Source organism: Macrobrachium nipponense, chromosome 5 (assembly GCF_015104395.2).
Source record: "Macrobrachium nipponense isolate FS-2020 chromosome 5, ASM1510439v2, whole genome shotgun sequence".
In the NCBI taxonomy this organism is placed as follows: domain Eukaryota; kingdom Metazoa; phylum Arthropoda; class Malacostraca; order Decapoda; family Palaemonidae; genus Macrobrachium; species Macrobrachium nipponense.
Genome location: NC_061107.1, coordinates 124,868,199 through 124,894,029, shown reverse-complemented (window position 1 = coordinate 124,894,029; position 25,831 = coordinate 124,868,199).

The window sequence follows — 25,831 nt, the reverse complement described above, 5'->3', positions numbered from 1 at the left end:
GGGTGCAATCGTAGGCATACCTGTAATTTGGTTAAAAGACATATATGTGTACCTATATACGCCTTCACACAGAACCAATTTTATGTTTACACAAAATGCTCCGTCTATAATAATAGACGTAAAGAAAAATGCAAATCATAACGATATTCATATCAGCGTATGTGGTAAATAAACACAAAACTAATACGTCGTAAGGCTTTATTACACGAACAACCAATCACACTTTCGAGAAACACTGGGACTTAACAAAACAAATAATGTCGACAAACATCACTTCAGGAGACGATCAAAAGTGAATGGAGAATAAATTATGTATAGGTATATACACGTATTTACAAATGACAGATTTACAACTTAAATAGGTATAGGGCAATTATAGTTTTAAATAACCAGAATGTCAGAGAGGTCTCGTTTCATCTTTTACATATTTACGTAAAACTGCGTTCTTTATAATGCTGACTAAAAACTCATAAAATTGCGAAGATTAACCACTTCATTCAACTTTAAGACAGACGATTGCCTAGTTTAAGGCTGGAAGTTAAAGTCTAGTTTTGCAACAAAATTTCGTTAAAGACGTTGATCTTTTCTGTCACTTAATTCTACATCTCTGAACATTACTGGTCGGAAGAAAGAATATCATCCATTAAAAAAATGGAATGGTAGAAAAAGGTCGGCCAAATATTTCTAGAAATAGAGGGAAAAAGGACATTAGAGAACACAATACAATATCTAAGGGGAACAGAATTAATAGAATTACTGTAATTATATATAAAATAAACTATTTATCTGCTAGCTTTGAATCTAAGAGCGCCTCCTGATGGTGAAATGTTGAGGGAATATGGATTTCTCAAGATCATCGACTTCCTGTTGCCTCCTACCGCCGGCCCTGAACCCAAAACGGCCGTTATCTTCTTCTTCCTCCTCCTCCTCCTCCTCCTCCTCCTCCTCGTCGCTGTCTTCTTCTGAGCTTGAGTCTTCGTCGCTGTACTCACCATCTTCCGATGACTCAGAATCTTCATCTGATCCGAGTTCCTCGAGGAATCTGGCTGTCTGTTCATAGTACTGCAGGAACTGTTCACGGGCGTTTTGGACGTCTTCAGTATCTTCGGGAGCCTGCAGAAATACAAATACAATAATGAATATAATTCTCACTTTTCACAAGTGTGAAATAATGTTGAAGAAGCTTACGAAAGTATAAATATTAGTAATTTGGAATCACGCAAGCAGGTTTTCATTATTTCACATTTAGTAAATAAAGGAGAATTTGCAATTTAAGCAAAATTTAGGAAATCAAATTCCGCAAGGAGTTCCTCCCTGCTGGCGTACCTCTGGCAGACCATCGCTCTCTGGCTGGAAACCACCTTCGTCGGCATCGAAGTGAAGAGAAAATTCTTCACCACTGTTGTCGACAAAAGCAAAGTATCCCGTTACCTGGAAATACAAATGATAGTAATGAACCCTCAATTTATCAAATACATTACAGACAGAACGATGTTGTAAGATATACGGTTCCAAGTTAATGAGTTAAATATCATGGTTAACGAGATTTCACAAAGAAAATCGTTCACATTTTTGAAGTGGAAATCTGCTTTGATTGACATCAACAATGGAAAGCGAACTGGCATCACGGTCTTTGGGTAATTTGTATTTATCTGTGTAAAATGCAATCATCTTATCCATTGTTCACTTCCTGGAAACTGACAAAAATCATGTAACCTATGAGAAAACTATTTTGCTAATGTCTTTACAAGTTGTTAAAAACAACAACGTAGATCAAAGATGCGTTATACATTATAATGATACTGCATCATTATGGAAAGGTAACTAGAATCAAAATGCGAAGACCTTGTCGGGAAACTAGATTAATTATGGTACTAGTTGCAGCATTGGTTACCTTTCCGTCCGCATCTCGTTGCTCCTGACGTTCTTGCTGAGGTAGAGAGAAGGAGAATTGGTAAGTGCCGTCCGGGTTTTGCTGAACATCCCTTTGCTCTCCTCGGAAAGTGGAGAGCAGAGGACCATCGTCGGGTTTATCTGATGTGACAAAGGCACCCAAAGTTACCAAGACCTGTGGGTGAAGATGACAGTTAATGCAGTAGTGTGCTTCATTACTTTTGTTCAGATGGACAAGAAAACTTATGTGTAAGGGATGATCAAAGTATGTTTATGAAGCCCGTGCTTCCATAAATAGATCTCTGAGAAGAAATACTGTCTACTTTCAAGTCGCCAAATAACATGAGTCATCAGTGTCTGGCTCATGAACTAGATGATCGTTAGTAGAAAGTGGGCAATACAAAGATAAAAAAAAAAACTCAGCATAAAGGCAAATAGTAAAGTCTCATATATTTTCGCTCCCTAATATTAGAACAAGAATTTGGTGAACGAAAGTTCAAAGGTTAGTTCGTAAAGGTAGGTTCGTTTACATCCGCTAAGACTAAAAACCTGATTCCAAGGTGAAGGCTGCAATGATTAGGAACGGCGAAAATAAGAGGTGGTCTGTTGTTCATTAGCATTCAGATTAAGTTTCCGTTTTGTCTGACAGTTGATAAAATCCGTCGTTTCCTTATTTGACCTTCACCTTTCAGATCACTCTCTGTCGGAAACGAATTATGGCAGAGTACTACCTTTTTTTTTTTTTAAACTAAATATGAAACTTTGGTAACTTAGTTCTTTGAAAATTATGCTAAAAAAAGTTTCAAATCAAATAAACTATTTAGAATTAACTGAGGTGAGTTTGTGAAACCAATCATGAAATAAGTACGGGGCCATGGCTACTGTAGCCCTACTAAGCATCTTTGTAGTAGGCATTTCGAAGGATATACAGGCGGACCAAACTTAGCCTTAACTAACCTAACTTTTGACTCCGTGTCCTAACCTGGCCGGGCGGCTTCGTCTCCCCAGGACCCCCAAGTAATTCGTGACCCCCATCCTCTGCATTCTACCCATAATCTAAACAACACGAAAACTCAAGATTTCTTAGTTTTAAATGTCTTTTACTTAAGTACATAAGAAATAAACTACAGCTATTAGAAGACACAAGATAATGCTGAAGTCCTTGCAGAAATATACTTCTCTTGTGTATATATGTATATGTGTGTGTGTATTACATTTTAAACTCAGCGTTGGGATTCAGGTACTAACGTACAGACCCTTCTGTAAAATTTTACCTTTAGAACATTTAGTACACCGTACAAAAACAGAAACCGTGTTTTTAAAAGAGAAAAGAATTGGTTACGATGATATTTCATATGTTTATTTTTTTCCATTCCAGTGGATTATATAAAATAAAATATCTCTGCTTACTAACGCTTATGCCATTATAGTATATAGACTATACGTATTCAGGTTCAATTAATCAGCATATTGAAGAATTAACGTGTATATCTTAATCATATATGTATATATATATATATATATATATATTTATATATATATGTGTGTGTGTGTGTGCGTGTGCGTGTGTGTGTGTGTGTGAGTGTGTTTGTGTGTGTGCGTGTGTGTGTGTGTGTGTGTGTGTGTGGGCGCGTGTAGAGCGAGCGAAAGAGAGAGAGAGAGAGAGAGAGAGAGAGAGAAAGAAGGAATTTTGATTTTGTCTGAAATAGGGTTGCAGTATATCCTCTCGATAAATGCTAAAGGAAACACAAAGTACTGTAGGAAGTTAGTAATAGGGGACCATAGGGTCCGTACTTTGATCTACTGAGAGCGTAGGCAGTTGCCCAGGTGTAATCTCAGCTAGAGATCAGAAGTTCATTTAGTGTGTCACGGACAACGACTAATCAATAAAACCAGGCTTCGTACTCGTTTAGTGACCTGGTTTCAACGCTTGACAGATTATTTTATGTTAACAGAAAATGTATTAGAATTATTCCGAAAACAAATCTGAGAGTGCCATATGAACTCTTGTGTTAAATTTTGTCACTGTCCTTGGGAAATTTGGAATAATAATTGTTAACCCTTGAATGCAAACCCTTTTAGTGTGTTGATCATGGTATTTGGTTTTTATAGCCCACAGTTCTGAATAACAAAAACTTGCTACAAATAATATATTTCGAAATTTTAATTGGACCGTTGTAGATAAATGATAAATTTTGTTCATTTTATCAATTTTCTTAAAATGAAAACAGAGAACAATTAATTTTTATATATATTTACAGCATCACAAATTTTATGAAATAAAAAAATTGAAGTATAAGATTAACGTACAAAATCGAATATGAAAATTATTCTGGAAGGGTTCACTTACCAACAATGATAATTTGGAGAACATCTTGCAGGCTAGAATATCACCTCACTTCGAAGATTGCTAATTAAACCACAGAATCAAAGGACTATAATAATCCTTCTAGTTGTCTGAATTTATGGATTTCGTGGGATATATATCCTTCGGATTGGATCAGAGGCCTGGTAGAGCAGTTCTTCTCTAAGAGCCAGCTGAATGACAACTCGGTAAAGATCAAATCCCTACCTGGCGTTTTATACTTGCAGGAGCGAGCAACTCACCTCAGGTGACTTTCGGGGGAGGGATTGGGCTTGTTAGGAGGAAGAGGAGGAAGGAGGGAGGAGGAGGAGCAGCAGGAGGATATAGAAGTAGCAGAAGTAGTAGTGCCTTGCCTTACGCTAGCGTTTTTACGAAAGGGGTCTGGGTTGTTTAGGGGAACCCGAGTTTTGATGAGTCGTCCACGAGACCTTGAACTTCTACGAGACGATGAGGATCTCGTCTCCGGATGATTTTCGAGTGACTTCCTCGTTTACTTTTGGTTTGTTTTTGAACGACGTCTTTTGGATCTGGGTGTGGTTTAACTGACCTGTCAGTTTCCTGGATTCCTGCAGGAACTCAAGGAACAGGATGCTTTACGCCAGAGGGGGTTTTGCGTAAGAGAACGATGCGTAAACTGGAGAGCTTATGAGATTTTTTTTTTTTTATTCATAAGAGGTAAGGTTATGGCCATTGACCACTCTAATATTTTCAGGTAGTTGGGGATAAGTGGCCTCAACACAACCCTAGAGGTTTGGCATTGGGACTATTGCTGTGCCCTATATTCCGTCGACCGGTAACGGATGGGGAGGCGGGGGAGGGAGACGCTGTGGCCATGGAACGAATGAGTCCAGCTTTTATCTAAGATATTAAGGTGTAACTGTTTATTAAAGTTCATAAAGATGAGCAGTTGTCTACATTTAGATGATGGAGGGCTTGTCTTGCATTAGTTAGTGTCACAATTAATTAATGAAAAGTGGGGTAGAAGTCCTTATAACCGTCGTAAGAAGGTCAATAGGATTTATGTTAATGGTGCCCGTAAAGGACAGGGTTGTTTACAAGAGGTCAGTAGACAGGCACGTGGACTTTCAATGTTCATTATCCTGCATCTGAACTACTTAGTTGCCTGTCAAGTAAAACGTGAAATTAATTGTTTATAGTGGGTATGGGAAACAAGAAAGGCGTGATCTAAAAGAGAAAGCAGATGTTCCTTTGAGGAGGGATCAAGTCATAACTAAATAGAAGATATGACTTTAACTGGTTTGTTGAACAATCGTTATCTTACTTATTTAAAGGTTTTCTACAGAAAGTCGAAGGGACAGGCAACTTGAAAGTGTTATGTGGGTCATGTCAAACGGAAAAAAGAGGAAAGTGCACTGGATCAAGTCTGGCACCTAAATCACGAGAAATCTACAGGACCGCCAAACAAAAGGTATAAAATGAAGTAGAATTTTCCTAAGTCTGGGAGCATTGCGAAACTTTGTTAATACTACTCAATGCATGATTTATATACATTATACATACACACACGCACACACACATACACACACACACCATAAAACCCACACACACACACCCACCACACACATATATATATATATATATATATATATATATATGAGTATGTGTTTGTTTATATAAATCTCATAATGTACACCCATAGATACTGAGTAACATAGTAATATATATTATATATATATATATATATATATAATATATATATATATATATATATATATGTATATATATATATATATATATATATATATATATATATATATATAAAATGTCTGTATGCGTGTGATTGTGTGTTTGTATGTTATTTATATATAAGGCGTGCGCTCGCATACAAATCAATTAAACGGATGTGGGAAAGAAACATTTGTTTGTGAATGAATGTCATTTGCCTCTTTCGACATGCAATCATAACAGATGGGTGTGGTGAATGCAAGGGAACGTTGATAAACTAGTCTAGAAATCAATATTTCCGCATCATCTGAGAACCTTCGTCCGGAGATGCACTGGTTCAGTAGGAATTGTTTCTAAAATAGAAACAGGAAAGGAAAAGTATGTCACTTTTTTTTGCCGGAAACTTTGAAGGCAGGCAGGCCGTAAATCTATTTTATGTAGCGCAAATGCCTTCGGCTACGTTAGTTACTCAAAATAGATTTACGTTTTTTCCAATGATATGTTTGGTTTTATAATCTCTCACGCTGTACTTAATGTGCAGTTATGAATCTAGAATGAGTTAATTATTACTTTTATGGTTAACGTATCTTTTCCAAGGCACTTTTCAGCGTCTACAATGTAAGAAGCTTTTGAATCTGTCAAAATAAATGCTGAAAACAGAAAATGTAAAGGAAAATAGGAAAAGTTGGCGCAAGACGCTGTTAGACACTAACTTCTACTAAACGGGTAAACAAAAAATTTTTCTCCCATTGTGAAGACGGTAAAGCAACGTACTTCGAACCTGGAAAATACGAGTTCAGAATCCTGCTTAAAAGCTGAAGATCTGTCCCTCATTTAATTGTTTTATACAGCACTCCAATATATCACGTGAATTTATTTACACATAAACACGCACACACAAACGACGCATATATATATATATATATATATATATATATATATATATATATATATATATATATATACCCCATATTATATATATGTATATATAATATAGTATATATTATATATATATTATATGTATATAATATATGATATAATATATATATATATACTATATATATATATATATATATATATATATACATATATCACCACCATTAAGCTACAAATGTCGTTTATTATCAAGTTCACGTTACTTCAAGATTATCACCGAAGGGGAATAAGTGAACACTCGACACAGTATATGTAAGTATATATATATATATGAATAACTTGATCACGAAGTATATAAAACGTGATGCTATGTATTAATAAATAGAATACATAAAAAAGATAGGAAACGATCTCTGCTACCCACCTCATTTGATTGATTTATGTTATCAAAAAGCTCACAAAAAGTTTTATAGTGTTGCTATCAATGAAAAAAATATGCCTAAAAATGTACTTAGCTTACCTTACTTTCGTGGATTTGAAACCATCAAATCAATATTTAAATCGTTTAATGTTAATGTAGTGTTCTCTTATAACAATACCATTAAAGATATGCTAATTAAGAATAGTCCCGTACCAAATAACAACATCATTTACAAAATTCCTTGTAAGGATTGCCCATCGTTTTACGTTGGTCCGTCAAGTAAAAATTTATGTGTATGTATTAAGCAGCATATGTATTCAGTTAGAACAGCCCAGACTTCAAATGCACTGTTTATCCATCTGAGTGAAAAATCTCATTGTATTAATTGGGGTGATACCTCGGTAATTGCTAGATCTAATGATTATGTTCCAAGAAATTTACTGGAATCGGCAATTATACAAATCACTAATAAAAACAACCTAAATCTTAGTCTGGGAATTTACCATTTGGACCCATATATTTGTAAGATGTTTATGAAGGACCTTAAAATAAATGAACTACTAATAAATTAGTCCCACATGTATATAGTTATTATTTCTCTCTCTCTCTCTCTCTCTCTCTGGTTCGATATTCTCTCTCCCTCTTTCTCTTGCTCGATAAATATATTTATATTTTCTTTCGTCTTTTCATTAATAATAATTTTTTTGGAAAATTTGTGTAAAATTCATGATATTAAATTGTATATGCTTCTGTGTTTTTTTCAAAATGTACTGTTTTCTGGAAGAATAACTTGTTTACTGCGTGTGTCCCCCAAGGTGGTGCTACCCTCAGGTGATTCCTCCTTCCTGTAGAGTGAAATCGCCCTTTATGCTAATCTTCTAGTGTCAGTTTGGATATTAAGTCTTCTTTTGACTATGTTGTCCTCTGTAAAATCAGTTTGCCTCAGTAAAGGGTCCGAACAGGACCGAAAGTACTTGGTTATCTCGCTTTTTCATTTTTTCCTTCATGGCAAAACCTTTATATATATATATATATATATATATATATATATATATATATATATATATATATATATATATATATATATATATATATATATATATATATATATATATATATATATATATATATACACATATATATAAACTTCCTGAGGAACCTGGTACTGCCCAGGAAAACTCTGAATGACTTGAAGGGCATTGAGAGTGTCTTAATTCATTTCAGCAACCTCGAAAACTTTGGATTAGACACTAATATCTGTCATTTTTTGGTTATTTTTACATGTCACCCGCTTCCAACCCCTTCTCATCCCCTTCCCATTGGAGCTAAACTTGGACTTGAAGGACATCTGGGGTGTCACTACTCATCTTAGAGACTGAAAAACTAGTCAAACCTATGGGTTGCACCCTAATATCTGTCATTTCCAGTTATTTTTGCTTGTCACGTCTGTGTCACTATTCATCTCAGCGACCTTGAAAATTATGTATTAGACACTAATATCTGTTGTTTCCAATCATTTTTACATTTCACCACCTTCCCAACTCCTCATCCCCCTCCATATCAGGGCTGAACTTGGATTTGAAGAGCATCAGGAGTGTCACTATCCATCTCAGTCACCTCCAAAAGTATAGATTAAAACTAATATCTGTTATTTTCGGTTATTTTTGCATGTCACCCCTTCCCACCCCCTTCTCACACAACCACTATCGGGGCTGAACTTGGACTTAAAGGGTATTAGGAGTGTCAATAAGCATCTCACAAACCCCCACAGTATTCTTTTCCATATGGTAATTCACATGTACACCAAGTTTGGTTAAAATTGTTCAATGAGTTTCAAAGTATATGTGGCACATACATGCACATAGTAATAGTAATGCAATTTGCACCAATAGCCTACTTTTCAAATGATTTGAACCAAACCAGCCCAATAATAGGAAAGTTACATTATGTAACTTTCTATTATTGGGCTGATTTGGTTCAAATTATTTGAAAAGTAGGCTATTGGTGAATGTAACTTTCCTATTATTGGTCCAGTTTGGTTCAAATTATTTGAAATGTAGGCTATTGGTGCTAATTGCATTACTTCAAAATAGTTGTCAAGCCATTCGGGGTCCTGGGGGGATCCCCCTTAAATAATACTTTCTTACCTTGGGACTGCTTTTGGACCAATTTAAAGCATGGATTATTCATGCCAATTGCATTATTTATAAAAAATACTATACAAACGTTTCCGGATCTGGGGGACCGCCTATGCCCCATCTCCTCAATATATCTTTCTTATTATTTCATCTATATAATGCTTAAATTCAAAACAGATTAATATTACCAAGTGCATCATTTGAAAATAGTTAGATGTGCGCTGGCTTGATGGAGGGATAAAAATAATTACACAACCTCCATCCCCCACATGAATTTCACTGTCTTAATTTTTTCATGCTTTTTAAAAAATATTCCGGTGGGATCTACTATATGATAAGCTTACTTTGTTAAAGTTTGAAATGAAAGTTGGTGATACTAGTTGCATTATTCATGAAAAGTAAAAAGATATTTCGGAGCTATGAGGTGAGGCCAATCCACCCCCCACAAAAATGTAGCTTCCTTATCTCAGTGCTAATTTTGTTCAAACTCTAAATTTAAGTTTGTAGTTCGAATTACACCTATTGTGTAAATTGGAAAACATTATGTCTGTGTTGTTGCCTCTAAGTGCACGTCAGCACCAGTGAACAAGTTCAGGTGTGACAATTTCTTTAGATTTTTTTTTTTTTTTACATTTGTAGAAGAGAAACATTTGTAGATTTTGAAAGTTCCACATAAATGGGGGAGATATTGAGGAGGGAAAATAGGATAGGGTAGGAATGGGAGGAGAGGGAAGGAGTGTGGGGAAGACTAAGGACTGGAGAGTAACTGGGGAGTAAGAGGGGGATGTAGGAATTGAGTTCTACAGTTGGAGGGCAGGGAATGGTGGTGATGGAGTGGGGAATTGGGGAAGGGAAAATGATAGAAGGAATAGAATAAAGCAAACGACATGTATGATTTTTTCACATGGCCCTACGAACGTACAGTGGATAGCTTTGTCTGACTTACAGGATGCCTAAGCAAAACATAGTCTGCTGGAGGACGACGCCCACTGGGACCAGACATTGTTGGAGGTAGCACTGAGCAGAGTCCCAAGTGAACTGCGCCAGCTATTTTTCCATCATGCTTGTGACATGTGGCTTGAGAGATCTTAAGCTTTGGGCGAACCACAAAGACAGTTCAAAGACAAGCCCAAGCGAAGTTTTAGAAATAAACGGCATATGTACAACGAAGCATTGCTGGACTTGGATTTCCAAATACAAGCTATAGGAGGGCAAGGTATAACTGCATTTGGTATGCCTCTGACAGAGCGGGCAAACAACACCTTAGCAACTGAATACACGAGAGATATCAGCTATGACACCGGAAATGAACCTAGATTGGTAGACGACCAAAGGAGTGTTTATAACTCAGTCGTCTCAAGCTTTGAGAATGCAACAGGCGGCACAGGCAAGACTTTTGTTATCAATCTTATTTTGGCTAAAACGTGTCACATGAACCACATTGCACTAGCAGTTGCTTCTAGCGGAATAGTTGCAACTCTTTTAACTGTTGGAAGAACTGTACCTTCTTCATTCAAACTCCCTTTGAATCTGTCAAGGAAAGAAATGGCAACCTGTAACATCAGCCGTGGCTCTCTTAAGTTGGTTATTTGAGATGAAGCGACCATGAGCCACAGGGCCCCTGCAAGATCTGAAGCACAACACACGGCTCATGGGAGGTACAGCGGTCTTGCTCGTAGGAGATTTTAGGCAGACTTTGCCAGTGATTCCAAAGGGAATGAAAGCTGATGAGGTAGATGTCTGCATAAAATCGTCCTGCTTGTGAAGAAGTGTACAGAAGTTAAGACTCCAAACCAACATGAGAGCCAACTAAGTGGCAATGAGGAAGCAGGAGCCTTTTATAATAAGTTATTGGATGTTGGCAACGGCACTCTGGTTGGTGGACAGGATGGTCTGGTTACTTTGCCGTTTGGAAATTCACAATACATGATATTCAAGAGCTTACGTCTAGGGTGTTTCCTGACCTGGGCAACAAATCTAAAGACCATAACTGGTTGAGAACGCTTGCCATCTTGGCGCCGAAGAACGACGTTGTTGAAGAAACGAATCTGCAACTACCCGGTGAGGTAACTTGGAGCCACTAAAGCTTTGCAATGAGGAACTCTCCTGTTCATGAAGAAGTTGATGCCAAGAGTCAGGAAGCTACAATTTCGACTGCCAAAGCAATTGGGGCGGATGTGTTCAGACTTGGACAGGATTATGACTAGTAATGTAAGTATTCATTATATATGACTCTGATTACGTAATAATGATAAAATCATAATAGCAAAAAATATAGACAACCCGTGTAACCTTAAATCCTAATAAAAATATTATTCTGCAGCCATTTTTTCTTCGTAATCTCCACGATACACATCGCTCTCCGATATCTGTGTATCCCAGCATCATCATCAGTTCCAGTTGAGAGACTTTTCTTTATCGCTGGGAAACTCATTCCTCCTGAACGAAGCAGGATGACTGATGTTTGCTTTGAACCAACACATAGCAAATTAGACATTATATGGGAATATATCTAGCTTATAAAAAAAATCAAGTTTATAACAGGTTCTATATTTGGCAGTAAGATTTTTTTTTTTTTTTATTATTGTTGTGATCATTGAAATAAATTCATAGAATTAATGTATTACGTACTGTATAGCAAAAACAAATAAATATATACATACGAACATATTTTATCCGAAACATTTCACCAAATCTATTTATTCGTTACTACCATACAACAAACACTTAATTTTTCGGTGTCTTAATATTTTTGCATGGGCTCCTCACTAAATTCCCAAGATTTCAGTTTGGGAATATATCAAAGCGACGATTCCGATTCCGAACCATATCTGGTGAGAGAGTTGAATTATGTGTTTATTTTTTTCAGTTATCCCTCAGAATTATTGATGCAAATTAAGACTTCAACGCAGGATATTTAAATAACAAATAAGATAAATCTTATAAGATTGTTCAAGTTTAGGACCGGATTGATTTCCTCTCGAGCGCTTTGCCTGCGCAGAAGTAATATTAATTATGAATAACAGATTAAGATCGATGACTTTTTCAAAAGCGTTTTATAAGATTTAGTTGATTTTTAAACCTTTTTATCATATATGTGCTCAAGTTACTTTCATTAAACAATTGTTTACGTTTGGTTCTAGCGAATCATTGAACATTTGTTCAGAGATAAAGATAAAAAGAGGCCAGACTAGAACGAATAATATAACGTCATTTGACATGTGAACAATTAATGGAAACATTAATTGTTTGGCAATTGAACGATTCGAGCAGCGTCCAGCGTCCTTCCACCCAAATGTAGGTATAATTTGCATAATTGTTTTTCCTGTTATGTTCCAAGGGCAATTGGCGTCTGCTAACGTCGGCTGTTTTAGATGTCAGCCCAGGATAGCAAATGAGACCATGACCCTTTGTTTCCGCAGATTTTGCTGGATTTACCCCATGGTCAGTACCCACCTAAGCAGGAAGGGCGCGTCTCCCGCTGCTGTTTCATCGGAAGATCATTAAATGTCCTTTCGCTCCATTTTTTTCTCGTAAACTAATTTGTCCTCAGGAACTAGACAGTCTCCTGAAGACTTCATACAATTTAACTGGTAACAGCTGGTGTCAGAAATGACTTAGCTGGTTTTTTCTTGTCGATTTTCTAATTAACACAATTATCATAAAGTTCTTTTATATCAATAGAATATGTAAATACGGAAAAGGAGAGGATTAGTGTCGATTTTAATGTGAAATGTGTGTATCTGTCGGACTTGAACAAAATCCTAACTATATATCAGTGTAATTAGGAAGTTGAAGGAAACATATACATATAGAAACCACAACTATGACATTATTGCATTTCGGTATGGAAACTTAGGCCATGGACATTCAGTTTCTTTCTCTCCTCTCTCTCTCTCTCTCTCTCTCTCTCTCTCTCTTTCTCTCTCTAGAAATATAGATCTTGATCTTCTAAGAAAAAAATGTTAGGTATTCATAAATCCTTTACTCTGAAAGATGTCCATCTCTTGACGAAAGTCTCGTTGGTGGTTGGAGGTCATCAGGCCATGATAGAATTCATAATGAAACCAAAGACACTGAGGTCAGAAGGCTAATCACCATCTAAAAGTCAATCGAAGTAGGAAGTAAGATTTTAATCACCTTCGTTAAACAATGATTGATGACCGTTAATGAAGAACCATAGAGATTAATGAAAGATGTGTCTTTTCTTGATAAGTCTTATAACGTTTGTGTGTGTGTGTGTGTGTGTGTGTGTATGTGTGTGCGCGCGCGTTTACTTGCCGGTAATAATTTCAATATTTTTTCCTTATAGAAACAAAACAAAAAATTATTAGTGTTTGGTAAACCCGAATTACAGCAATTAATATTTTGTCTTTCATGTTTGTCAGCTTTTTCAACCCCTGTTTTGATAAGTTTGCTATATTTTCTTTTATTTCCTTCAGTGACTTTAATTTTTTTTCTTTTTTTCTAATTTCTTGGGAAAAAACGCCGTGAAATTTTATCTACGATGTTTATAATAACTGCCTTCTATTCTAGAAAAGCCTTACAAAGACTTTTTAATTTCTAATTTTGAGCGCGTTCAGCATATCTATCTCTCATGAATAACGAAAATAATGGCATATCTAATCTTACATTTATCAAATCTGTATCGTAATTATGTATCATTAGAACGTCTTAAGTAAGCCATACCAAGTTGTAAAACTGAAAAACACCATCTCTGTTTCCGAGGACATTCTTTTGTAAAAAGCGAAATCTAGTGGATGGGTAATCGGTTTTTTTTCCTTGCTCAGACCTGAAGAAACGGAACAAATTGAAGAGAGGAATAAGGATGGGACCTAACCAAAAGGAAAACAACAGCCCTGCTTCTTTAAGGAAGAAGAAGATTGTAAGAGTTAGGAAAACCGAACGAGAAGGAGAAAAATTCCTATGCTTAGAAACAACATAAAAGAGACAGGGGATTACTGATTTCCCAAGTGTAAACTTGGGAATAAGTGACCTGATGGGTGTGACGAGACCGCTTCAAGTGAGAAGGAGTTTGCCATTAAGTTCACCGGAACAGTGACCAGAATAGTACGTATAGCAAATAGAGAAAAAAAAAACACCCTGCGTCGGCAAGGAATGGCATCCTCTACAGAAAAAGTTAGAGTAGGATCATGGACTCACCTTAGATTCACAACCTATCAGGAGGGAGACAAATGCAGCATCCAAAATATAAGTGCAATACTTCAAACTAGGACGAATATATAAAGTATAAAGCATTAATCACTGAAATGAAGAAAGTAATATACCGCACTAAAAATAGGTAATCTCTCTTTTACAGGACAAAAGTAATCTAAACTTCCAGAATAGTGATAGAACGAAAAAATTCAATCAAGATTTCGTTAAAACAAAAAAACTGAGCGTTGGTTAACAGTAAAACAAAAAATGTGTGCTGGGGGCATGTACTAACCAAATTACAGGATTCTCAGTCTAAGTTCACAAGATTCAGAGGTAATATCAGAGGATGGAGCATTTCAAAATTAACTGTGATTTACTAGATGACTGGCAGCTGTATGATTTGTCGAGGGTTGAATCTGCAGAAAAATCTTGAACAGACAAGACGTATACTGGAGATGGACATCGATGAAGAGAATGGAAAAGGTATATTACAAAGTTTATAACCATCGACCCTCAATTTTATGAAGGAGATCCCTTCATTTCAAATGTTCAGTTAGTATGTCCTGGAGGACATAGGTCCCAAATAAATTCTTTTATAAGGGTAAAGAGTATAGTCGTGAATGGAATCAGACTCCGATATCCTTAGTAAGAATATCCCCATAAGGAACTTTTGAAATACTTTATAAACAAATACAATCCTCAAGTAAGGAGGGCGGAGGAAAGAAGGAAGAATCAGTAAGGATTGGGGAAAGGAAGAAAGGGACTTTGGACAGGTGTAAGGATGGTGGACAAACAAGCGGTTCAAAAGGAAGGAGTGAAAGAGGAAGAATATAGAAGGAAAAAGCAGAAAAACGTGCTCTGAAAATTTTTACTATGATTTTCATGATGATGGACTTGGTATACTGTTCACTCGAATGATAGTTTAATGCAGCGAACAGAAGCTGATAGCTACTGAACGGTGAATAATATTGTAGACAATAAATGCCTTTCTATGGATGTTGTCGTCATCATTATGCCTTTGAGCATAAGAGGAAAGGGAGTAGGAAGAGGGATAGGTAAAGGGAAACATAATTGGAGTGAGAAGGGAAACTGGAGAAGAAAACGTATAAATAAAAATATATCATATAGTTTTCTTATGATGACTGAATCTGAGATGCCGGATCGTAGATTTCTTTCATGAAGAATTCATGATGACATTTTTGGCGTTACGCATTTCACTCACATGAAACAAATATGATCCCGACAGATTTTATAATGTCTTTTGTTTCCTTAATAACATTAAGGAAAATAATAGAGTTTCATTTGCCATTAGCTGTTATAATCTCATTATAACCTTGAAGGCTATTGATCTACCTATTTCACAAATAAATAGATCAATATTTATTGAACTCTCTCTCTCTCTCTCTCTCTCTCTCTCTCTCTCTCTCCTCTCTCTCTCTCTCAAATTTATTTATAGTATATACGTGTACATTCTTGTGATAAGGTGACAAATTCCTGAGTTCTGTGTGTGTGTGTGTGTGCGTGTGTGTACATGAAATGTTTTGCCAATGGAGAGAGTATTTTAAAGGATGTTCAGTGAGTAGGAGAGGAGAGAAGCAGATGTCAATGATGCAAGAGTGCAAGAATAGAATTGGTTGATGGAAGTTTGATCATTTTTATGTATATGACTAGCGAGGCCAGTGAATGTATAGCTGTAAGAATTATTCGAGTAAAACATAGCTTCGTCTGCTGTCAAAGTTTACGACGGATTTATGATTGTGAAAGTTGACATATGATAGAGAGAATGACAGGTTAATTCAGTGTTACAAAAAGGGAGACGGTGTGACGATCCGCTGTGTTCTAAAACAAGTATAGTACAAGAAAATTGAGAATGTAGGTAAAAAAGATGGCTATGGTTGAAACTTTGACAGGGAAGCAGTGTGGGTGCTGTTGAAGGTCCTCAGAGTAGAAGGCGATTTCCCAAGAGCAAATTAAAAATCTATTGTAATGAGAACGATGAGTGCGGTAGAATATGACAGGAGGGAGACGTGTTTGTTGTAAAAGTAGGTTAAGACAAAGGTGTCTCGTGCCTCCAGGACTGCTCGATATCTTTTAAGCTGGAGTATTTCAGTCAGTGAAAAGACATTAGCTGTAAATGTAAATTTGTGAGTATGCTGGTAACACTAACAGTTAAAGACTCATAATTGTAGCGTCAACACTTCCTTTATATAGCTTCGTATCTGTACCGAAACAATAAGAATTCATAATAATTATGTCTTACTTGTTAAGGACAAACTTTCAGTTAGGTGGAATTGCTGAGGAAAAAGTGACAAGAAGTCCAGAAAACAAACAGGAAGACAGCAGTGCTTTCTTAGTGTTTCTTTCGCCTTTTGCAAATCGAGTCCATGGTACAGCTACTGTAAATTGCATGCTGTAAACACTGAAAAGAAAAGAACTCATTTTTATTCACTCGAGCGTTCTTGTGTTTCCCTTATTAAGAGCAATTATAAAGAACACTATAAGGTGAGCACTTCGTTTATTCACCATTGCCTTCATACATTTAAACACACCATACCGTTCGACTCATCTGTCATTAAGTTAAAAATTAATAATGTTCTTGCTAATATTTAAATGAAGGATTCGATGTTGCAATAAATTCTAAAAAATGGCAACAAGCTTTTATTTTTGTGAAAACTTCAGTTGTACCTTCATTTTAATGTTGTGTACTGACGATACTATAGGTTGCAATATCATATTTTCAGTAGACAGAAAAATTGCATTATAGATAAATGAGCTTTATGAGTGCAAAGATAATAGTTATTTTGTGATGCAAATGGCCGTTTGGCAGTGATAACTAACAAAATAAAAAATCTCTCTCTCTCTCTCTCTCTCTCTCTCTCTCTCTCTCTCTCTCTCTCTCTCTCATTCACTGAAATTTTCCTTATTCCTCACATCATTTCTTGTATATAAAATTTCTGAAACATCTTCAAAAATCTCTCCTCTGTTGCAGATCAGGCCATTATTCAGTCTCTCTCGCATACTGACTTTATTACACATCCGACGCGATAATGGGTCAGTTACCTGACTGAGTGAACAGCAACACTTGTTATTACAACGCAACAAGAGCAAAACACGGCAATAAAAGAAATGGCCTTATCATTATGAAAAGTGTTATTGCTAATATAGCGTTGAGGCGCGTGTTCACTTGGCTGTGGCTTTGAATATCTCGAAATGATTAAGTACAATAGAGGTGATTACAAGTAAAAGAGCTCAGACAGCGTTACTTGCAGGGCGTAACCTTGAGCCGTGTTTATGGGGTCGTTTCGTGCATCGTTTCATATTACTGAGTGATGACAGCAAACCTGTTTGGTAAAAATGAAAGTAACTCTAATAGTACATACATGGACCACGCGAGAGGTAATGACTGCGTTTTACTTTAGCCACAAAAATTATTTTCCTTATATTGTGATCGAGGAGGCAAGTCCATGTAATTGTCTAAAGAGTGACCCACTTGGCTCCTCAAATGACTTCAGTGTGCAATTTACCAATGAGTATATCATGGAATACATCTACATGCATCAGAGACTAAACATTCTTACTACATTTGCAATATGTTTCTCAGAAAGCTATCGCAGATGTTGATCATTCTTCTTTACAGAAGTTGCTGAGTGTATGGGATTAGAAATCTCAACCATTAAGTAACTTTTGTAAAGAGGTTTTCTAATCCACTTGCATGATATTTCCAAGCACTATGAATTTATGTTACTGTTTAAGTCTTAATACTCAAGGAACTTCAAGAAGTTTAAAAGTTAAAAAAAAATCTAGAAAGTATTTTTCTCACTTCTTCATTGGTATGAAGAGTAATAGAGAGAAAGTGAAAAGAAAGCCACGGCAGTTTTGATGGAGAAGTTGTATGAAATGCTAAACAGTGAATGATCTATTATGATAAAATAAAGAAGTCTAATGGTAATCAACATAATATAAAAGCAAACTAAACTAATTTACATGGGAGGAAAAGAAGAAAAAGGAGAAATATTGTAGGAAAGAATGGGACGGGATACCTACAAATTTTTTTTTTAATATCAAATGACTTTCATCATAAGACAACACTACTGCTTTTGCCACTTCCTCATCTGTTAGTTACTGCCTAAGGTTAGTAGAATTATCATTTGAAATTTACCGTTCTCATAAAATCACATTTCCAATTCTTAGAAAATCCATAACTTACTTTTAATTCGTTTATTTGTATGGGTAAAACTTGATAAACTGATAGCAAATAGAATAAACTGATTTCTCCATCTTTCTTAAACAGGCACTCTAGAGCATCTAACGAACAAAAAAAATATTTCAGTTTCGTTCATTTTTATCTTTTTTATTTTTTTACAAACTTGCCCTCTTCAACAGGGACACGCCCAAAAGTTAATGGGGACACAAAAAGAGAAATCCTAATTAAGGTCATCTGCATAGTGAGGACCTCGCGAAGATAAACAAATGTCCCTTGACATTACGACAGATGAGATCTTCAGAGTCGCTTCCTATCTCTTTCCAAGAATGTTCTTTGCCTTGATTTATCCATCTTCAGCCTTAGTATTTCCTGGTGATTCTTTCTTGATCTAAAGGCTACAAAAACCTTCAAACTTCTTTCATGATCGGCAGAATGACTTGTTGAAAAGTTACAATTCGACAAAGTAAGAAGAAGAATTGCGCACCTGATGCGTTCAGCTTTTCCGATAATAATCTCATGGATGAGAGTGAGCAGTCATGCATGTACCAGACAGGTCTCCTCAAGCCTCTTTTCTCGTAATACTGGAAATGCAGTGCAATCAATGATCCGCGACATCGCTGTTACGTGAAGCTCGTAAAAACATAAAAGTATATTACGTCTCGGTGTGTGTGTGTGTGTGTGTGCGTGTGCGTAGCCAGTAGCAACAACGCCTTCTTAATGGTTTTACGGTAGCAACTAGCGCCACTCGCATCGTCGTATCGTAGCATTTATTGTATATTCTTATAAGTGTGTATGTATGTTTGTATGTATGTATGTATATGTACGTTGTAATATTAAACCACATATATCGTTCAATATTAAATTCATTATAACTTGTCTTAGGAACAATTTGCGCCCAACCGGTGGCTGATTTGACCAGTTATAATTTCCCCTTGTCATGGTATATTCGAGATTAAAGAATCTGGAGTCTAAACTATCCCGTCTTCTAAAGAACAATACGATTTTAATGTATATATATATATATATATATATATATATATATATATATATATATATATATATATATATATATGTATGTATATATATATATATACATACATATATATATATATATAATATATATATATATATGTGTGTGTGTGTGTGTGTGTGTTTGTGTGTGTTCGTGTGTGTGTGTGTTTGTGTGTGTGTGAGAGAGAGAAAGAGAGACAGACAGACAGATTCAGGTGAATTTCGCCGCTAATTTCAGAACAGCATACTGATAGGAAATAAATTGATTTAACATTGAGTACCTATATTGAAACAAGCAAAACCGCTGATTGAACAAACCCGAAACCTAAATACTTCTCATTTCTTAAAATACGTAATTCCAAATGAACTCGAAATATTAACTGAACAACCATCTAAACACTTCTCATTTCTTAAAATACGTAATTCCAAATGAATTCGAAATATTAAGTGAACACCATCATAAACGTTGTTTTTTTCTGCTTCTATAAATACTTAGCTTAAAATTTAGCAAATTTTCACGCTTTCGCAAAGTCTATTACTATAGTATATGTTTTTATTTTACAATATGTAATTTATTACAATACTTTATCTCCTCCAGATAAATGTACATACACACATATTACATATATGTATGTTTCTACATCTATATAATTCAGATATTCGCGCGAACATTCGTGTTTGATGTGTATATTCTTAGCCAAGTAAATTCGACATCTAATGACGTTTATTCATTGACTCTGTCACAATGCAAATCTGTACATAGAAATCTAGTTTCTTGAATCCTCTCGTTTTTATTTTGTATGAATAAAATGTTTAATACTTATGGTAATTCTCACGGTATTGTGCTTCATTTTGCCAATGCCTAAGAAAAAAAAACATCTTCCATCATAAAGCTACGGCATCAAAATTTCCGCGAAAATCAGATATCATTTGTAAAGCAACAAAATCGCATTTTACCGTCATTATGATAACACTCAGGAAAATTTATCAGATAAGAAACTGAGTTTGCTTTGGATGAAACTCTCCGAAAGCGCAGCTATAATTTCAGAGCAGACTCATCGGCTGGGGAGAATTAAGGTCTGTGAGAAAGCTTGACACATGGAGGTGCGTGTGTGCATAGATCGAGGAGGAGCAAGGTCAACCAATAACTGGTTCTCAAACAACGGTTGCCCAAGAGCCAGCAAGGTCTAAGCCATACCCATGTTTTCGTTTTTTATCAGGTCTTATTTATTTACCTTTTTATGGCCATGTTTATAAGCGCTTGGTGCGGCGGCTTTTGTTCGGCGTTATTAGGACTTTCACTTTCAGGGATTCCCCCTTATTGCTTCCATTAAAAAGAAAAACAAAACTGTTTTCCTGTCAATGTTGAATATTGCTTTATTGATAAATTTACTTCAATCAGGCTCTCAGCAAGTCTTCAATACTCTTTCTTTGATTTCTTTCAGCATTTTCAAGATGAGCGTCTAAAAATTCTTGTTGTAGGTTTCCTATATATCTTATAGCTTCATATCTCCCTCTTGAAATGTGAATGTCAAGACGACAACAGACATCGAGAGAAAAAACAGAGAGAGACAGAGATCTTAGCACCAGAGACCTTATATACTGAGATTGCTAACTTCACCCGCTGCCATATTAGATCGTGGACAGTAGCGCCTCATAGTGGATGAAAGTCATAACCAGATATGTCAATATGGTTGGCACAGGCTGCTCTGCCTTTGAATATGCAACTAGAGAGACTTAAGCAGCACCATTCAGTTTTTCCAAATCACGAAAACTGAAAGCCAAGTACATTGCTTTTGCAAAATTAAATTATTTGAATGAGTTGAATGTCGTTTTAATTCAGCTGGAGAGTGGGCCTGACGATATCTAAAAGTCTGAACATTTTCGACAAGCATTATTTAAAGTTACAGAAACACCCGTGCCAACTAGTACGAGTAGTTTAATAGGGCAAACTTTTTTACTGAAGCAAATGATCAAAATGCCATGCCTGAAAATGGTAAATGGATGTCGTGTTTAATACCAAACCCCCTTGGGCATGACCATCAAAACCTAGGTCCTTTTCTTTGATCAAAACATTAACAAAGGCTTTAGATATCTCGGTAACAGTAACAGTGGGTCCAGGGCATTCCACCAGCTGGCCAAGTTCATTGTTAGGTCATTCTTGGAATGCAGAATTTTTTCACTACTGTAAATTGATGAGGCCAATTGTTTAATGCAAGAGAAGGTCAGTGAAAAAAAAAATGCTGTCATGAATAAGTATACGTAAAGTGAATTAGTATAGTTAAGTGTCTCCTGGAACATATATCGTATGTATATATATGTTTTTTTTTTATGGAAGTAATAGGAACAGTCTTCTACATACGTGTTTCTTCACTGTATTGTCTACTGACATTCATTGTTAACTGATAACTTCATAGATTTTTAAAACTAGCTCTCATTCACCTTTCATATTATTGAAATTGTTATAAGAGGATTTCAGTCTTACAATGTCCCACAAAAGGGATAATAATCAGTCCTGTATTGAATTTAAAACCTTTATTCTGAAAAGAAGTTGATGCCTTTACAAGAGTAAAATATGTATACTCTGAAACACTTTATGTCAATATTACCTTCGAACCGATATGTGAAATTAAATAATTAGAAGCTTAATTATTGTAATGCTCTAAGGAAATTATCATAGATCATATTTATGAATCTGGCACTCAGTCCTGTTTCAATACAAATGGCCACAGGTAGTTATGAATTTATCATTATGAATCTTTTCACATGGCACTTGAATTATATTAGTTCGCCTCGATATTTTCAGCAGTTCACTTGCTATGCAATTGAAAAGTTGAAGGTGAAAATTCTTCTTAGGAAAGCATTTGTACTTCCCGTTTCCTCCGTCTACTATGAGGCACCGCTGTTCATGATTCCAAAATTCCATCTTGTCAGCACCATGACTAAGATGAATAGATACGTTTCAATACATCTTTAATATTATGAATTGTGCTTATCACCACACGGCCTTTATTTATCACAAAAGTTATCCGGTTGTGTTTATATCTATATACATACATACATAATATATATATATATATATATATATATATATATATATATATATTATATATGTATATATAATATATATATATGTGTGTGTATATATATATATATATATATACATATATATATATATATATATATATATATATATATATATATATATATATGACCCAGTCCGCCACAGTTGCAGTAGTCTACTCATCTGGTGTCACTAAATAAAAAAGAACCATATCGCTGATTTACGTCACAGTTTTCAGATTCCTCTTTATTTCATTTACGAAAAAGTTACGTGGGAAAGTGTGAGAACACTTGAAAAATATTACAAAAACATCAAGAACATTAAACAAAAGGAAAAATAAAACTCAACCTTAATCTTGCCCTTGAAAACGACCTCCTCTTGAGATGGGTGGTTGAACGTTGAACGTGTGAGAAAGTAAGGTTGCTGCCTCTCCAAGCTCTTTGTTCAGGCGTGTCACGCCCATCGCTTAAAGATCGTTAATCGATCAATAAACCATCGCCAGAAGCAATGAAGACATAATGATCAATCATGCCTCCTAATTACCCGAGATGGATGGCCTAAGGTGATGAAAAAAAGGTAGTGATCTCTTAGCCTAAGAATGACCACTAAGCTAATTCACATAGCCACTCGTGTTGACATAATAATTCCCTTGATTTCATATCTTCGTATAACAGCACTAATGATAATGATAATAATAGTAACAATAAAAATATAAGAGTAAATGTCTACTGCAACTCCCAACCATGGTGATTATGAGAAAATCTAGCGCTCATGGGTATTGTGCCACTGTTATGAAGGGACAGTACCTGTTGGTAGACTCTGTAATGGTTTGTCGCTACTGACCATGGGTCACAATGAATTTAAACCCACCGGAGTAAGTAATGTGAGTGTTCTTATATATGACTGTTGTTTCCTCCCATTCGAAGATAACTGCTAATCATTGTTTATGATAATTCCTAATATGTAGTACACTCATCTCGGGCACAGTGAATGCACTGAGTCTACTGCCATTCTTATACAATTGTTCGTTTAAAGATATAAGTCATCTCTTATTTTCAAATTATTCTAAGACCTGCAATTGTGCTGCTGGTATCTCCGTCACTTTGATATTGTTATTGCTGTTAGTCTTTTTCCTTTTGCTGCTGATACAGACTGTACCCTTCATATTGTTGTACTAATCCAAATCACTTTATATAAACAATGTTTCCGACTTTTTCATCACGGGTACTTTTAGTAGATTGATAGTTTTCACTGCGGTGTCGTCAAACTACAAGCCGTCATCACAAATGAACATTGATAAGGTTTTTAAAACTCAAAGGAAGGAAAGGATTACTACTTTAATAGTGCTCATCGCGATAACAGTGTTTCTCAAATCTGAACCCAAATTTATAAATAAGTCCCTTAGGGTTAGTTACCTTCCTTTTTCACAAAATATATCAAAACTATGACTGTTATATTGTTTAGGTCAGATGTCTTACCGTTACAACGAAGGTCTTATACGTATAAATGATAACTTTATTACCAATCTAAAATTTCTTAAAAGTTTTCTATTAGGAAGTCTTTCATATCTTATAATCATTATCGATATATTTTAGATTAGACATGAAAAAATATTCTGAGTTCCCAGACTTCACTGTGAAACTGGATTATGTTATAAGTGAACTTTTACTTTTCACTTGTAGTCTTTGTGGGATGGACTATCACGTTTTCTTTTTTCTTCCTTTTTAACTCAAAGTTGCACAGCCCTTACACGGCATTAACGGTGAATATTATAGTGTGCGATAAGGAACAAGCATTCTTCAGCAATTATAAACAAGTATATTTAGGTCTACAAGTTCTTTGTCCGCTGCACCTACTTTGATGTTAAAAGACCAAGGCACGTTATGTTGATGATTAAACATGAGCAGCAAACCTCAACTTACGAAGTTCTACTTCTTATTTGTCTGTGGCAGAAGTATGAAATGTATTTTGCTGTGTCGTTACCGCGTCATTATTTCCCTTGCTCAATAATTTTCAGAATTTCAGAGTTACGGGAATAATGACGACAAGAGCGAAAGACATATACATTGTTTCAATGATAATACTCTAAGACAAAATCTCCGGAGTTTTTGACTCACAAAGGAAACACGACAAGGCACTTGAAAAAAAAAGAATGTATATATATATATATATATATATATATATATATATATATATATATATATATATATATATATATATATATATATAGATAGACTAGATAGAATAAAGTCGAGCTCTGGAATTACCTCAACCGAGAGCGTTAACAAGTCTGAAAGATAAAACCACAGCAAAATGCTATAATACAATGATGCAATAATTCTTTCATTTTAGGTTAAATGAAGATGAGCAAAAATCCTTGCCCTAATCTGGATATGCTGAGAATCTGAAGCTCCCGTGAAGTGCATTGATGGGGATCAACAATATGAGTCCTTACTGTCTTTTGAATTTGACGTTGCAAAGGGATACATCGTCGTCTTCTTTGTCTCTTTTAGAAACAAAAAAAATCTTAAAACAGTTGAAAAGAGGAAAGTAATAAATGAAATTTTTATTAATTGCTTTAACTTATCAATTGCTTGATTTACGGATACTTCGACGACATAAAATAGTAATGAAAAAGAACACTTTACATTCATAGCTACATGAAATGGAAGTCAAAACTACAAATACTGAAAGTATCAAAATAATTTGCTAATTATCTCGCAATATTAATCGTAGCTAGTTTACAACTTCCGGTCAATTACGAAAAAAGACTGTAAAAGAAATTAGCATTGAAATCCACGGAAAATTGTCACATCATTAGCAATCGTCAAGTTAATCTGTTATTGACTAAAAGAAAAGGCACTATTGACATTGCAGCATCCTTGGCAATGATTTATTACCCTTAAACCCTCAAGTACGGCTGCTTACAAGAATGTTGTTCATCTGTTGCATCAAGACAACTATTCACATATATTGCCATGAGCATTAAACGCTAATCTTTAGCATCCCACTTCTA